Source organism: Aethalodelphis obliquidens, unplaced genomic scaffold, assembly GCF_003676395.1.
Source record: "Aethalodelphis obliquidens isolate GAN/ISIS:26980383/991018 unplaced genomic scaffold, ASM367639v1 scaffold84, whole genome shotgun sequence".
In the NCBI taxonomy this organism is placed as follows: Eukaryota; Metazoa; Chordata; class Mammalia; order Artiodactyla; family Delphinidae; genus Aethalodelphis; species Aethalodelphis obliquidens.
Window position 1 is genome coordinate 160,349 of NW_020838028.1, and position 18,096 is coordinate 178,444.

Genomic DNA, 18,096 nt, shown 5'->3' on the forward strand with positions numbered 1-18,096 from the left:
ATTTAAACAATAATCTTCAAATATCTAGGAATGTGGGACTTCCCTGGCTGTCCAGTGTTTAGGACTCCGCACTTCCACTGCAGGGGACACAGGTTCAATCCCTGGTTGGGGAACTAAGACCCCACATGCCACGCAGTGCGACCAAAAAAAAAAAAAAAAAAAAAAAAATCTAAGAATAACTAAAGAGTCAAGATTTCTATAGTTAAAAATTGAACTCCTGTAAGTCTTGTAATTAACTCCTTAACTCCTTATATATTTTACATCATTTGAAGCAAAATACCTCATGAACCTGAATTTTTCTGTTCTTAGCCAAATTATAATACAACAAACCTGGTAGTCCAAACACAGAGCAGAGGCCCCAGCCCACTTAAACACACCAAGGATGCAACGCACTCAAGAATTGCCTCGTGCTACCCTGGTGGTTATTACTGTTTGCAGTAACCTTAATTATCACTCTTCCTAACAAAGCACATTTTCTATACATAGCCGAAACTGTGAGCTCTATGTGGCATTGCTGGACTGGTCTTTTTTTATGAACTCATTTGAACTGAACAGACCAAAGAAAAGACATGGCCCCCTGACCCGCTGTGATCCCACCAGTGACCTCTCCAGTCGTGTTTCTCAGCATTCCAGGAACAACAGGCAGCCAGGAGCAGTTTCTTACCTCTTCTCATGCTGTCCCTCTGCCTGCAGTCCACTCCCCACGCCATTACTCCTGGCCAGCTCCTGTTTATTCTTTCAGTCTGAGCCTAGCTGTCACCTTCTCCAGTAAGTCTTCTCTGTCCTTTTCAAGCTGAGTTGGGTGCCACACTTCTCCAACCCCTCAGTTCTCACGGGCATTTCACCTGCCACATTATAGCATCATGACTACTTAAGCAATGGATTCCCTGGAGATACCAGGGCTTCTTGAGAGCAGAGACTGGGTCTTATATGTTTTTGTCTGTCTTGCCTGAGCCCCTACCATGAAGCCTGACACATAGGTGTTCAATAATATTTATTGAATGCACAAATGAAGATGACTGCTTACTAAGCTGTAATAGAAATTGACTATCTCACAGCATTATGAGAAAACATTGAGGCTCCAAATATATTTAAAATCCCATTTTTCTCAACAATATTTTGAGATCTCTTAGAGTACCTCTTGCTGATGGGGAAAAAAACAATCCATCCCTCCAGAACAAACTGGACATGTATAATTTCATCTAGACCCTAAATAACTCGCAAGTGCCCATTCAGAATGGAAGATTTTTTTTTTTTTTTTTTTTTGCTGTACATGGGCCTCTCACTGTTGTGGCCTCTCCCGTTGCGGAGCACAGGCTCCGGACGCGCAGGCCCAGCGGCCATGGCTCACAGGCCCAGCCGCTCCGCAGCATGTGGGATCTTCCCAGAACCGGGGCACGAACCCGTGTCCCCTGCATCGGCAGGCAGACTCTCAACCACTGCACCACCAGGGAAGCCCAGAATTGAAGATTTTTTTAAAGAGAGTTGATTGTTCCTAGTCAAGCACTCAAAATATTCTCACTAAGAACAGAGGTTTAGCTAGTGGTTCATGTCTGGCATTGATTAACAATTGTTACAAAACCTAAGAGAGGAACTCTTTGATTTTGTTGCTTTTGTTTTTAATAATGTTTATTGGTTTTCTCATAGTGAAAGTAATCCATACTTTTTAAAGGTTATTTGGGGCTTCCCTGGTGGCACAGTGGTTGAGAATCTGCCTGCCAATGCAGGGTACATGGGTTCGAGCCCTGGTCCGGGAAGATCCCACATGCAGCAAAGCAACTAAGCCCATGCGCCACAACTACTGAGCCTGTGCTCTAGAGCCTGTGAGCCACAACTACTGAGCCTGCGAGCTGCAACTACTGAAGCCTGCACGCCTAGAGCCTGTGCTCTGCAATGAGAGAAGCCACTGCAATGAGTAGCCCGCGCACAGCAATGAAGAGTAGCCCCCACTCACCACAACTAGAGAAATTCTGCATGAAGCAACAAAGACCCAACACAGCCAAAAATAAATTAATTAAATAAATAAATTTAAAAAATAAAAGGTTATTTGGAAAATATAGATGAGAAAAAAACCATTATCAACATTTTCACAATCTGGAAATAACCACTCTTTGTATTTTGATATGTGTTCTTTCAGGCATTTTTCCCTTGGCCTGAAAAGGGAAATAGTATATTATACATTAATATATAAAAAATATATGTTTTTATATATTACATGTATAATTTTAAAAACAACACAGGGAGCATATTACTGTTAGATTTTGTATCTTGCTTTTGAAAACTTGTTATAATTTTCCGATATCCTTATTATTCTTTGAATATTCTTTGAACACATCATTGGTAATTACTGCTTAATATTCCGGGAATGCAGCACTCTATAAAAGGACTAATGGCTCCTTACATATAGCATGGGCTTTCACTTTACCATCTCACAATTGGCTCTGAGCATAAGAAGGAACTACTGCATTTTAATATATGGCAGGATCCTCGATTAGAATAATTATTAGAATATTTCTTGTTGCAACCCTTACATAAATTCTAAAGAATTGTTTTGGATGTACAGATTGAATCAGTACATTTAATAAAGATTTTCATTTAAAATTTATACAGTACCTACTATGAACCAGGCATAACCTAATATTAATAAGGTAAACAAACAAAACAGATTGCTTACAGCTAATCTAAATCGGCTGTCTAGACGTACTTGAATCCATCCCCAAACCTCGTAAATATACCATCTGCCCCTCTACTGCTGTCCTGAAGAATGAGGTCAAGACATTTACTTTTTCCGAGTCAGCTTTCCTATGTTTAAAGAAAGATTTGTGCTACCAACTGTAAACCCAGCCCTCCAGGAAGTATAATTCCTAACTCATGCAACACATAAAGAACAAAAAGTTCAGTGCATCTTGTCATGCTGGACACTGCTAACACCTGTAGCAAAGGACAGTACATCTGTCAACAAGCATACTGCAAAGAGCTCTGACCGCAACATGGCTGGGCCCTGGGGCTGCTTACAGCTCAGCGAGACAGAGCTCCCTGGGCAGAAACCTGCCCTCTCACTGAGGAGACCTGAGTCAGGAAATCCTCTGCATTCCCTGAAAAGTCCATTAAGAAAGGTCAACATCACTATTATATGTCTTATTCTGCTCAAAAATTCCTTTGAAGAACACTTTATGGTGGACTTGCATTCCTTGTTTCAATATACTGGTGAGCCCACCTGAGCATACCTTTTGTTATTAGGGGTACTGATTCTTTTACAGGATGGTTTCATGTCATCACCTTTCCGGAGAGCCCCTTCCCTTTAAAAATTCTGCTGGGCGCTCTTCTGTCTCCTTTGCCCTCTCTCTCCTCCCAGTACAACCAGGCAGCCTATTGGGTCCCAGCTCTAGAAACTGTTGGTTGTCTGAATTCAAGCAAGATGACACCAGATTTACAAAGTCCAATCACTGATGAAATTACAAAATCCAAATACACAGAAATTGTTCTGGAAGAGAATTTGCTTTGAAAGGAAAGGGATGGGAGGGACTACGAAAGAGAGCAATGGAAATGAATGTGCTGCTGCCCAAATAGGATGTAATTTTTTTGTTGTTTTTTTGTTTTGTTTTGTTTTTGCGGTACGCGGGCCTCTCACTGTTGTGGCCTCTCCTGTTGCGGAGCACAGGCTCCGGACGCGCAGGTTCAGCGGCCATGGCTCACGGGCCCAGCCGCTCCGCGGCATGCGGGATCCTCCCGGACCGGGGAACGAACCTGTGTCCCCTGCATCGGCAGGCGGACTCTCAACCACTGCGCCACCAGGGAAGCCCAGGATGTAATTTTTAAACCATCAGTTGCTGTTAGTTAGAAAAGCAGTCGACTCAGTTTAGCACCATATTAATACTGTATTCTGTATGAAGAACTTAAATTAACAACGTGATTTAGTTATTTAGGAAGTGTTGTTGTAATTTACTCATTATAATCATACTTCTCCTAGCAGGGCTATTTTCTCAAGCAGGCACTTTAAAGGATAAGAATCATTCTTTAAGGCAAGCTTTTAAGAGCTCTCATTTAACATTTAGAATTTCAGTACATTATTTAAGTTATGATCACCCATAAGCCACACAGACCTTGTTATCTTTCTTCACCTTGGTGTATTTGCTTAAGCAGAAGCCTGGAATGAACTTGTGATACCCTTTTCTCTGCATCATTTCCATGTGGGATCAAGAAATGAAATGGACCAGAAAGATTTGAGTTGCTTGAAAGGCAAAATGGAGAGAACAAAATATCATGAACAGCACGAGCTGTCTTCTAACTAGTTTTTATTTTTTCGTCAGCTAAGGCTAAAAGGAATTTTCTATTTAGGTCTGTGGCCAAGTCAGTAAGTTTGTCAACCTGCACCAAACTTGTTTGCTAATTTTGCAACACAGTGACTATTCAAACATTTCCAAAATGCTCCATTGTATAACTGTAAAGGTGGTTTAGGCTGGGCTCAAGAGAGGGGGATGCTGTCAACCGAGCAATTTCCTCAGCACACGTGGGTTGTTGCCCTTCTCTTGGTCAGGGAGGTTTTTTTTTTTGAACAGAAAAGCAGGGCCTCTCCCAGGGGCCAGGGCTGGGCAGCCCCTTAAGGCCTCATATTTGAGAGGGTCCCAAATTTAGACTTTTCGAAGTTATCATCAAATAAGGCTATTCATTAAGTCACTTGTATTATATTTGTGTTGAGGTGCTATTTTGTGGAATAGGATCATTGAAAAATTTAGACAATTTAGAAACCCCGTTCAGGAGTTTTAAAAAATTTTAAAAGTATATTTGGAGCCTCAAAAAATAGAAGTGGCCTAAGCTTCCATAGATATCTGAGAGACTCCGCTGAAGGGGAATTAGAAAATGATTCATCTCTATTTCTATGTTTACAATTAATTTGGTATATGGCTTTTGAGAGTCTTCATATTTTTCTTGTAGTCCTTATTTCTTTTTCTGTAAATTGAGATTAATAATGTCATAACTATGAAGAGAGAGACTATAGCACGCCTATGCTTCCCTCACTCTGCAGGAAGGACCTACGTGCTCAGGTCACCTATAGGATAACATGAAGTCTGCTATTTCAATGATTTAGGAAGATTTCTGCAACATTTCTGTATGGTTTTTCTTCTTTTTCTTTTTTGCATGTATTCATACTAAGAGAGATAAGGTGAAGAATTTGGAGGGCCAAAGAGTGACATCAAAAAAGATCACATCACCCTAAGCCTGAAACCCAAAAGCCAGAGAGTAAATCTTATGTTAAAAAGAAGTAACCAAAATTTTGTTTCTAACTGCAGCTGTGCTAGTGTTTTCCATTTCTAGGAGTGATTTGGTCAGACAGACGTTTACCTATAATACTATAAAAAAAAAATAGAAAAGTTGGATTAATGCACATTTGGTCCGTATTTGGAAGCACTAATATTGGCTGTTGGATGAGAACAGACCTATAATCTTGGAAACTGATCTACTATACCAGATTTTGAGTTTACAAATCTAAAGCCTGGACATGATAAAATTCTCTTCTTGGAAATTAAGACATCATAAAGACACAGAAAACTTAACAAGAAACAGAAGCAAGGAAAAAGGTAGGTGACCTAAAGGGAAATTGAAGTAAGGGCAAAGAAAAGTAAGTGAATACAGATAGAAAGGCGATACAAAATTATTAAAAATTAGGTCATTGTGTTTCTTAGTTGTTACTGTTGCTACCCATCTTCTTCCAATTTGACTATAAGCACATTGTATTGCCAAGTATTATTTTGTCCCATGACTAAAATTAGAAATTTGGGTACAGTCATGATGAGAACAAGAGGTTACCTTTCCCAGTGTCATTGAAAAATGCCATGATGATCTGGCTAAGGGATTTTTTTTTAATTGTTGACCAATTTTAACTTTATCCAGCTGGAACTTTCCCTTTGAAGATATCGATGAAGGTAGAAATTTGAAACAAGAAGAGCAATGCTTTTAAGTATGGGCAAGAAAAAAACCTGATTCAATGCATGGATGTGATCTGAATCAGTTTATTTTGAGTCAGCAATTTTGTACTTTTAATAGATAACATATTGGGATATACATTCTAGGACCTTCTCTGTACTATTTGAAAAGAACAGCCACAGATTAATGGGAGGGGTCCTGAAATGGATGAGTTACCACCATATATTCTCTTTCTCTATGTAAAGGAATATGAAGATTTTATTGCAAGTTTCTTATTTCTCATAGAATGATCACATAAAATTCACAGCGTGTGTTGTGAGCTAATGAGAGTGATAAATGGAAGCAGTAGTATAAGAAAGAGTCAAATTATCACTGACCCCACTTTAAATCCTTTCCATCTGCCTGCTCTTCTGCCATTGTTCTCAGACAGGCCAATAGCACCAAAGCTCAGCCATCAGCCAACATCCTCAGCATCCTTCTTGTCCCTATCTCTAGCTCCGCCCTATCATCCCATCTTATTCCCTTCCCTGCTGATTCTATGATTTTCTTCAGAAGCTTTCAAGAGATCCTGATCGCAAAAATCTGAGTCCCAAGATTTAGCGCCTTCTACAGCCTGGACTCTTCCGTTCTATTCCGTTTTGCTCTGAAAAGTCTCTGCTGCAACCAGGCTACTCACCGTTGCCAGAACATGCTTTTATCATGTCTACAATTTGCGTCCAGGATGCCTCTCCCTTTCCTCTCTACCCGTTGCAATCTCACCTGGACTTTAAGGCCCTCTTCTAGGTCCTTAGGCTCCCTGAAGTCGTCTTGGATGGCCTCAGCCCCTGGGGACTTTTCATCTTCTGGAATCCTATGACGTATATGGTGCAATTCTGCTAATATATCATGTTATAATTTGGGAAGCCCGGTATCCCTTTAAGTGGACATATTTTACCGCCTGCAGACTACCCCCCTACCCTGACCAAGTTTCATATACCTGTTCTTGGTGGCATTTATATGAATTCCTTATGTGAAGGACTTGCTTCATTATTCACTACCCATATATTTTTCATTTTATTCATTTCATTTTCATTTTATTCATTTTTTAAAATTCTGTGCATATTCTGGTCCATTACCTCTTTGTACAGTGATGCTTGAACCGAATCAGAACCTAACAGAATATGTAGCATTTGCATTTTTTAAAAATCAAAAGAGAAGAATCTATTACCAAATATATATGTGAAATCACATTATGATATGATTTTAAGAAATGTTCAGGACATGAAACTATAATGTTTAAGTCTGTATTTTCCTTATGAAAGGAAAGTTACTGTGAGTTTTGTCAAGACCAGACCATACATTTCTTCATTAATTTTTGCATGTCTAAACATGCCAAATATCTAGGGGAAAAATAGTTAAATAACAAAAACGTTCCTAAGTCATTTTAATGCAGCCAACTTTTGTCAAATTAGTTTTTGTATGTGTGTATTTGATTTTTGAGTCAATGTTAGGAAAGTTCTGTGATAAGAATTTTGCAATTAGAGTAGGTTCTAAAGAAATATGAAAAGACCCTTCATAGAAGTCTCTTATGTGTACTTTTAATTTTAATCCAACACGCTAATTTGTTATAATTATTTAGTGAACTTGAAGATCAGAATTATATGGAAGCCAAAGCTTAAAATTTTAAGAGAAGTAAAGCTGTAGGTGTTTATACATTTATCTCCACCCTATTTTATATGAAGATATAGTATGAAATGGATTTCCACTATTAAATGGACTTTTACTAGAATACAAGTGTTTCATCTTCTAACAATTAGTGCAGGTTTTTCCTTTCTTAATTTTATACTTATTTATACTTATTTTTCCTTTCTTAATTTTATACTTATTTATATTTATTTATACTTAATTTTATACTTATTTTATTCTTAATTTTTTGCAAATTTGTAACTTTGCAAACAGAAGGAAATCTTAAGTTGGAAAGATTATAATTAAATGACGGAAGTAATTTGAAAAGGAATAGTCTTTAAACTTATCTGAAATTAAAATTAGTGTATTTATTATCATTTTTCCCCTAGACCATAATAATTTTTATCTGATAAGGCACAAAACTACAAGGTAACTCTGAAAAATAAAGAAGCAGCTAACTAAAAGACAAATGAATGTAAACATACCATGATAAAGTTAATAGACCAAATGGGCACATTTAAAATGGAAAAGAGAAATGGATAACTGGACGTTTTGTTTAATGTTTAATGTCTTGCATCAACTTAAGAATTTTCTACTCAAAGAACAATGTTTAGTCGGGTTTTTTTTTAGAAATAGGGAATTGACACAACTGTTGCAATCTAGCATTCCTTCTGATTGGTTATCGGATAGTTTATCCACGTTATAAATATTAAAAAGGCAAAGAACCCTTAATTCTGGATTGATTTTTAAATTTGTTTTTCTCACCTCACTTTCAGAAATAAGTCTGCTTTATACATTTTCATAACAGAATGAATTATTTGCCAACATCTTTGAACTCTTCCTCTAATACGTGGAAAGCCAAGTAGATTTTTTTGAAAGGGAGAAAATGTCTGTTTAGAAATTCTTTAAAAACTCCAAATAGTGTTTTGCTTACTCAGCACACTGCCTTTGAAATGGTAGCAGAGGCTGACAGAGCTTATGATTTCCAACCTCACGGCACCTTGAGTAACTTGGTGCTGTTGGGAATGTCTGTTATTCTATAACATTTCCTCTGAATAAAATCGACAATTCAAAAGAAAATAACTCTTTTGCTATTCAATTAATATCTTCTATGCATTCTGATTACAACATTCATTAAGCAGTCTGACTCCGTTATTCTGGTATTATTTTACTTTAAGTTCATAAACCTGTTGAAAAATTAACATTTTGAGATTTATCAGTCAACCAACCTATAGAATCTTCATACAGAATGACGCGAATCAGAAAAAACTTTCAGTAAGTGAGTAGTTTGTTGCATAAAAGCCAAAATTCTAAAAGCAAATAGAAATTGGTGTAACTGATGTTTAATCCACATGTACAACAGTAAACTGATTTAGCTGCTCTTTTTTTTAAGAGCTGACGCAAGTTGGACAGAGGGAGGTGTTGGGGTGAGAGGTGGTGGTGGTGATTGGCTTATCTAGTTCACTCCCACTGGTCTTTAAATCATTGTCTAGATCCCCAAAGGTTCACATAAGTCACCTCTGCAACAGGGGTCTGCCATTCCAAACAATTCCGGAAAGATTGCACAGGACTGGATAAATAATTAAGGTAAAGCTGTTTTTACATGAACATTTGCAGTGTTAAAATAATGCTTCCTTTCTTCTTTTTATGGTATTGATTATTTATTACAAATTAAAATATTTGAAAATACTACTTGGGTAAATTTTTTTTTCTCTTTAAAAAAAGCTCAATTCAGTATAATGTCAGACATTGAAATTATTTACCCAGATCCTGATTGCAGTTTTCTTTTGCAGATAAGTTTAGGTGGATAATAGAAAAGGGAAACATTGCAAAACCAGCAGGTAACAAGGGTTTAGTTATTTACATTTCCTGAGGAACCAACTTAATTTGTCTTAGGAGGAAGTCTAATGTTTGAGAAGTGCATTCTCAGTGTTATAACATTAAAGGTTTTCTTTATCTTGAAAACAAAAACGCCCACAAAAATGTAGTCTAATCAAAGAAGGAACATCACATCACTGCAGCAGATGTGAAAGGCTAAACGTTTGGGCTGCATCACTGTCAAATGCAAAACAGAAGTTGTGTCTTACCTTGTCTTCTTTATGTAACCATTTTAGTGAAGGAGTATTTTTGCAGCAAACTTACTAGAAGGAACTGAGCGATTGAGTAGAATATAAGCAAAGCTTTGGATTTGGAAGGACTGGAATCATTAAAAATTTGAGCTCTATTCCTCAAATTTATTAATCAGATGGGGAGAATTCTTAATGGATTTAAGTACCCATGTATTTTGAGCTTCTTACAGAATGTATGGTGATTATTTTAATTAAATGCACAGGTGATAACTAAACTGAGTGTTTTATAACTCAGTGAAAAATATTTGAAATGATATATATCATATTCATGGGCAACTTGTTGGATGAAAGAATTTTTATTTTTGATGAACTAAAGAAATTTAGGTATGTTTCCTGTAAAAGATCGCCATTTATTTTACAGACCAAGATCTTCTCTTTGTTGCGATTTATATTTAGATGATGTTTTGCGATTTTCTGGAAAGTCTTTATATTTATACTCCTAGGGAGTATATCAGTAACTTTTAAGTACCGAGAAATGTAGTTTTGAGAGCTAAACTGTTGAGTTTTCTTTAACCATGTTATACAGTGTGCTTTATGGGTTGTTGAAGCTATTATTTTTAATACATGAGTTACTTTAAAGAAAGTAAAAAAATTTATTTTCAGAAGAAAAAAAGTAACTCTGGGGGTGGTCCAGTATCTATTATATAGAATGTAGACATTTTGGAACTTAGTGTATGCATAATTTATGACAGATTATTAAATATCATGTATTAACATGGATAGAACAAACAGTTCACTATGTTAATTTCATATATGCTACATATTGCTGTTCATTTCTGGAAACAAACTATTGTTTGGGAAAATAGGAACTAAAATTTATGCAGGAATTTCAGATATTTCTTAACATTTAAGATGACTAGAGAATCTATGTCTTTTTCTCAGAGCAGAGCTAGAAAATTTGTAAGCAAAATAATGTATTCAGATTTTATGAATAGTCCTTTATACCTCATCAAAGGGCTGCTTTAATTCTTATATTAACAAGCATGTAATATTCTTAGCAAAGGGACAAGACCTCAGCATAAGGTTATTTCTTTTAACTTTTCTAGTTCTCCCTTGATATTGTTTCTAAGCTATGTCTAAGTAGAGGAAGGGAATGAAAAATGCTAAACTATTATCACCAGCAATAGGAAGTAGTCAAGTGAATATGGTTCTGCTATTATGGACAGTTTCTTTTCTAAGACATACATCAGACTGAATGACAGTGAAAGCTTTTATGGAAGCTAATTTCTGTGAGAAATCATGCCGTAGGCTCATAAGCCATCTGAATATCAATGTGTGACTAGAATGGCATTGTTAGGGAAATTGTTTAAGAGAATTTCACATAAAGGTAATTAGGTTTATTTCATTGTCAAACCTATGTTCATTTATCTAAGATATATTTTGGATGTGGATTTAAATCAGTTTCTCGGATGCAAGATAATTTGGCTTTTAGAAGCTGCAGGACGAGCTACTTCCTGCGCACTCAACCAAAGTGTAAACTCTGCCACCTAAACCTGGATTTCAGAGTATGTTCATCAGAACTGGGCTGGCATGAAAGACAAAACAAATAGCGATAGTGGGAAATGTTAGCTCCTTTTTCACTTTCACTTATCGGGTAAAATAAATGCTTATAAATCATGTTACAAAGAAATGTTATGCATAATGTTTAATAACTAGAAATTGGATACAAGGAATCAGCTATTTAGGACATCTGGCTGGCTTAATAAATATAATGAAACAAAGTCTTCCAAATGGTGATAGTGTGCCAAATACCTTTGTTTCAAGTTTTGATTTTGCACCTTCATGAATGAGTGAAGTAAGATGGCAATGCAGAAGACCACTGCACCGGAATATCCAGTCTGTTTCTGCAAAATCTCCTTTGCAGAGAAACTTAACATCATTAGCTAGAAAGGCTAGACTACCAAAAGTTCTGTCAAACCAAATATGATTTCTCTTTTAGAAGAATTTTGAACATTCTTTGTCTAACAAAGCTGTTCTTTCTCTTGGGAACCAGAAGGGAACATTTCTATTTCATTTTGAAATATTAACCTAGAAAGCTATAACAAGAATGTGTACTTGTATCTATAAAGGAGATCATACAAAGTTGCCTTGGTCTTAGGAGAATGTATCACCAGGCACTGTGCTAGATGATGGGAATATGTATATGTAGTCTACAAACCTGGCCCTGTTCCCACCTTCATGAAATTTTTTACCTATTGGAGGAGACAGTTATTTATCAAATAATCATACAACTAAAAATGTAAGTGTTTTATATATGGTGAAAATAGTATAAGATTAGGTCTCAATTTTTTTATTTGTGAAGGAGTACCTACCTTGCTTACAATGTTTGTGAGAGTTTGAGAACTGTAAGGTCCTCTAACTGCCTATGGTAAATTATATGCGTGTGTAGATATTCATATGAAATACTATACACATTTGCATGCAGATGTAGGCAGTAATTAAATTCTGATGATTGGGAGAGGGAAGAGGGATTTAAATTTATTGAGGGCTTACTACAAACCACACTTTGCCATGCATAATATCATTTAAACCCTCACACTGCTTTATTCTCATTTTGCATATGGGATGACAGAAAGTCAGAAGTTAGTTAATTTGGTCAGGACTTACAACCAGTTCTATTTATCAACAAAGCCAGATTTTCTGTTCCTGTCTAGGCTTTAGTTCTCTGTAGTAGAGACAACAGCACAGAGGTGGTGTAGCATAGAGTATGCTCAACCCCTCTGGACTTTCATTACCTCATCTGTAAAATGGGAATAAGAACAAAAATAGCACCTACCTCAGTAGGATGCTGTGAGAATTCAATGAGTTGATAGATGTGAAGCCCTTGTAATAATATCTGGCATGTAGTAAGTACCATAAGAGTGTTTGACATTTTCTCTTTTGTTTTTAACCCTGGGATTAGCATTGCTTAATGTGAATGAAATTAATGATGTTCCTATGAATAAGTACAGTGTGAAATAGACTTTAGCTGAAGTCCCCAGGACTGCTGACATGTATACTCCTGTAATCCCCCAGAGGGATTGACTAAGCAAATCATGGCATGTAGGAGGGGGAGATCATTCCAGGCACAGCGACCTGAATGTGCAAATGGCCTGAGGTGGTAGAGAACTTGGGAAGTCCCTGAAATGGAAAGGAGGCCAGAGTGGCTAGTACAGAGAGGTGGTGAGAGTGTGGAAGGAATGAAGCCAGAAGTGGAGGGACCATGTGGAACCTTGTGGGCATGCTGAGAATCTTAGACTTTATCCTAAGAGTAAAGTGAAGCCAATAGAAGGCTTTATGCAAATAAATGACATGACCTAAGTTTTGTTTTTAAAAGATTACTCTGGATGTTGTGTGGAAAATGAATGAGGAGGGAGAAAGTAGGCAAGAAAGGACTCAAGGCATCAATTACAATTGTTGCAATTGACAATGTAAGAAATGATGGTCGCTTGGACAAGACTGATGGTGTAAGAAAGGGAAAGAAGTAGTCTAATTTGAGAAATAATTTGTTTGTAAAATCAACTAGACTTTGGAAAAGACTGGATGTAAGGGATAAACAAAATTATAATAAAAGACTGATATTTCTGATTTGAGGAGCTGGATAAATGGTGACAACTTTCTTTGGAGAGGAAATATTGGAAGAAGGGGAACTATCACAAGTTAGATTTTTAGACACATTGAATTTAAACTACCTTTGAGATATGCAAGTGTATATCTGGACACTTGGAACTGGAGATCACAGTAGAGGCCTGGGCCAAAGCTGTGACTTGAGGAATCCTTGGTTTATGAAGCTTTGAGAGTAGATTAAAATAGGGGGCTTATGACCTACCATTGAGGGATTCAAAGAATGAAACTTCAAACAAAATGGTACTTTTTAAATGAACAAATGTTCTGTAAAATAATAGCAGTGTCAGTAACAAATGGAAGTTTTAAGAATTCCTAGAAGCCAGGAAGCAGATAGGGCTGGAAAACCTGTGAAAGAGAAAAGGAACCGGGGTAAACCGGGTAAATGGGCTTTCTCCAGAAGGACCCAGTAGCGGTTCCAAGTTAAGTCAATATATATAAAGAGGAGGCGTGAATCACCAAGAACCATTGACCAGGTGTTCACCAAGGAGCCTTGGTTTGGACTCTTGGTCTGTTTGGGCTGCCTCTTTTGCCCAAAGGATAAGGCTGTAATCTAGTCTGAAAGAGAGCCTGAGAATGGACTCTATAATAAATACCAGGGCCTCCACAGCAGGCAAAAAGGGATAACAAGCAGGAATGGAAGCTCCGTCAAAAGGGGAAAATACATCACTGTGGTTTTTCTTCCAGAGGCACCTCGCCTACAGTGCCAGCTGTGTCTGTGAGTAGGGTCCTGCGGGTGCTCTGCACACAGACCGGGTGCATAGTCCCCACTTACCCAGGACCCACAAGGGAGCAACCCATCAGTGTAATGAGCCTGCAAGATTTCAGAGAAACCCCAAGGACTAGCTTTCTAAGCTAACCAATATATTCTTCATTCACAAATATGAACAGACAACCTAGGATCGCTAAGAGTTTAAGGAAAACCAGGCATATGGAAGAGAAGGGCCAAGATTAACAAACAGAATAACCCAGAAAAAAAGACATAATTTAGGGGACAAAAAGAGCTTTTGGAAACTTCTAATCAATAGCCTTAGAAAGGGTTGAGTAAATACTGCATCTGTAAAACAAACAAAAAAAGATGTTATGAAAAGAGAGGAAGAGACTGAACAGATTCTCAGAAATTAAAAACATGAGTGTGAAAAATAATTAGTGGACAGGTTGAAAAATAAAATGGGTGCAGATTAAAAGTAAACAATGTTTTTCTACTCTACTCTTAATACTATCTTCTGATACCAAAAGTATGGGTTTTTCTCACACTGACAAATTCTCCCACACCAGCTGGGAGTCCTACAGTTCAGTCAGTTCTGACACTATTTCCTGGAACCAACATCAGATCCCACAGGTTAAGGGCTCAGTCCCACAAGATTGCCTCCACTTCAGATGCAATGGCAAGTGCAGACCTCCCGTACTTCTGGCCAGCTGGCTATAAATCAGATTTAATAATTTTCTAGAATTGCTCACAGAACTCAGGAAAACAGTTTACTTACTAGATTACTGGTTTATTATGAAAGGATATAATTCAGAAACTGCCAGATGGCAGAGATGCATAGGACAAAGTATGAAGGGAGGGATCTCAGAGCTTTCATGCCCTTGCCTGGTGTTCCACCCTCCTAGCACCTCCATATGATAACCAATCCAGAAGCTCTCCAAACCCCTTTAGTTAGGATTTTTTTATAGAGGCTTCATTAACTAGGCACGACTGATTAACTCACTGGCCATTAGTGAGTCCCCACCCACTCTCCTCTCCGAGGAGGTTGGAAGTGGGGCTGAAAGCTCCAACTGTCTAATCACTTGGTTGGTTCCCCTGGCAACCAGCCCCCTCATCCTTAGGGGCTTTACAAAAGTCACTTCATTAAGGTAAACTCAGGTGTGGTTGAAAGGGTCTTGTTATGAATAACAACAACAACAAAAACTCCTTTATCATTCCAGAGCTATTTCAGGAACTGGGGACAAAACCCAAATATTAATTTATTGTATTGCTTTTGGAGCTCTGTGCCGGGAATGAGGATGAAGATCAAATGTATATTTATTATTATATCACAATGTCACACAACTGAAGGTCAAATTTGTTATTTTGGACATTGAGGAACTATCCCTGAACATTGAGTAATAAAGAGATGGGAAATAAAGAGAAAATCTTGGCAATAGAGATCAAGTGGTCCAATACATGACTAATACAAGTTTTAGAGAGAGGAAACAGATTTAAAATAGTAGAACATTTTCATGGTCAGAAGAAAGACACAAGTCTTTTCAATGAATGGTCTCTCCACGTGCGGTGTAAGATGAATTTTTAAAACTACTCACATCTAGTTACATACTGGAGAAATTTCAGATTGTGATAAGGATCCTAAAACCCTCCAAAAGAAAAAAAGTCAAAGAAATGAGAATCTGACTCATCAGTGGAAGCTAGAAGTCAAGAGGCAAATATCTTCAACATAATGAAGGGAAGTGATTTTGAATCTAGAATTCAAACAATCAAAAAAGTTTGAGGGCAAAGTAAAGACATTTTCCAACATGACACAACTCAGAAATTCTGCTTACAAACATGGACCTATTGTGTGAAAAAAAGTTATTCAAGGCAGTATTTCAGCACAATGCAAAATGAATTGAAGAACGGAGATGGCATGGCATTCAAGAAACATTGGCAGCTGAACAAGACCCAGAGGATGGAGGAGGAAGCCGTTCAGAAAGTAAAAGAGCATGGATAATTTGCATTCAAAGTTTTAGTAATATAGGATTATATTTCCTTTATTATGTAGTCAAATATACTGTAGGTTCTTTGGGCATACTATTTACACAATCATAATGTTGTAAATACTGATTATTCATTTTCAGTGTTCAGAAACATCCTTTAGATAAATTATGATTTGTTTTACAGAATAGGATGAAATTATTATGCATCTCAACATTGTAGAAGTATTTCATGAACTGAAACAATTAGGAGGGTGGGGGAAGGAATTAGGAGTATAGAAAGAAGTATGCTAATTTCCTTATCCTTCCTAAGTGTCAGTCTAGAGTTGATAAACCAAGTCAGAGAGGTTTTAGTGAATAATTTAAATTTAGAATGACTAACTTTAAATGAAGAACTAAAAATAGTAACTGTCGTTAGTGATTGCTACTGGGAAGTGAAACTGATACTGTGTGGTGCTGAGAGAAGCCTTTGTACTCAGTTAGTACAAGTTTCTCTCTTTTTTTTTTTTTCGGGTACGCGGGCCTTTCACTGTTGTGGCCTCTCCCGTTGCGGAGCACAGGCTCCGGACGCGCAGGCTCAGCGGCCATGGCTCACGGACCCAGCCGCTCGGCGGCATGTGGGATCTTCCCGGACCGGGGCACGAACCCGCGTCCCCTGCATCGGCAGGCGGACTCTCAACCACTGCACCACCAGGGAAGCCCTCTCTTTTTTTAACTGTATGTGTGTCTTACTTCTATTCTCTCTAGTGCTTTTAACATTTCTCTCTTCATCTTTGATGTTATACACTTACACTACCTCATATTAATGAATATATTCATTTTTCTTCCTCTTGCTTGAAGTACTGTGTGTTTTTTTAAATCCTGAGAACTACTATCTTTCTTTAGTTCCCAACAATTCTTTGCCATTATGTCCTTTTGGTCTCTCCCTAGTCTCATAATTTTCTCATATTAGAATAACTATTAGGGTATGTTTAACCTTCTTTTTCTCATTTTTCTTCCCCATGTCTCTTAACTTCTTTATATTTTTCTTTCTTTCTTTGGGATATAATCTGAGTGATTTCCACTGATCTGTCTTCCAGTTTCATTACTCTCCCTTCAGCTGAGTTTTTTATATGACTATACATTTTATTTTTAGAATTCTTTTTTGGCTGTTTCTCAAACTAACCTGATTTTTTTTTTACCATGTTCTTAATCTGTGGATGTTACTTCTTATTTTGAATCTTTTATTACTTTTTATTATATTAATTTTAAAGTCCATTTTAAGTTACTTTGCAGTTTGTAGTCACTTGGGTATGAATCTTATTATTTCTTGTGCCTGCTGACACTCCTAATGAGTTTCCATGTGTGACTTGTAACTTTTGTGATTCGGGGTGTGAACTCATGTTGAGTGTGAGTTGTCTTTCACACATGTGCTGCTGCAGCACTGGATTGTGGAGGCCTTCTCGTGTGGCTGTTTCATATTTGTCAGGGGATTTGTGGATTCCATGAATTCTGGAGCAATTTTTATGTTAGTTTCTCTACTCAGGATTTCCTTACCAAATGGGTAGTGCATGTTTCAGAACCACACATTCCAAGAGTAATAGTGTTTCTCCCAATATAACGATTCAACAAGAATTTCAATAGTAAAGATTTCAGAACATTACCATTAATGGGTTCATGGCATCTTTTAACACAGTGCCAGTCCATCCCTTTTCACTTTACAGTTGAGGAAAATGAGGTCAAAAAGTTAAATAACTTGTGCTGAAATCCAATAAGTTAAAGGCAGAGCAGAGCCTAAAAGCTGGACCCTTTTCTTGTTAAAGTGCATTTGAACTTTATATAAATGGTGACTGAGGCTGATTCAAAGATAAACCTGTACTTGCTTTGGTTACTATTCTTAACTTTGGCTTCATGATCCAAGTGCCTGGAAAGTGGTTCCCTGAGGCTGATCCTACCCTGTGTTGCATGTTATCAAGCATTTTGGTGGTGTTGATTCTTTCATGCCCAATTAACAAATTAAAGCAGTAATTTTCTGTGTTACTGCTGGTAGAGACACTGGTAGATTCTGCCTTGGCAGATCTTCCTTTATCAACAGTTTACTATT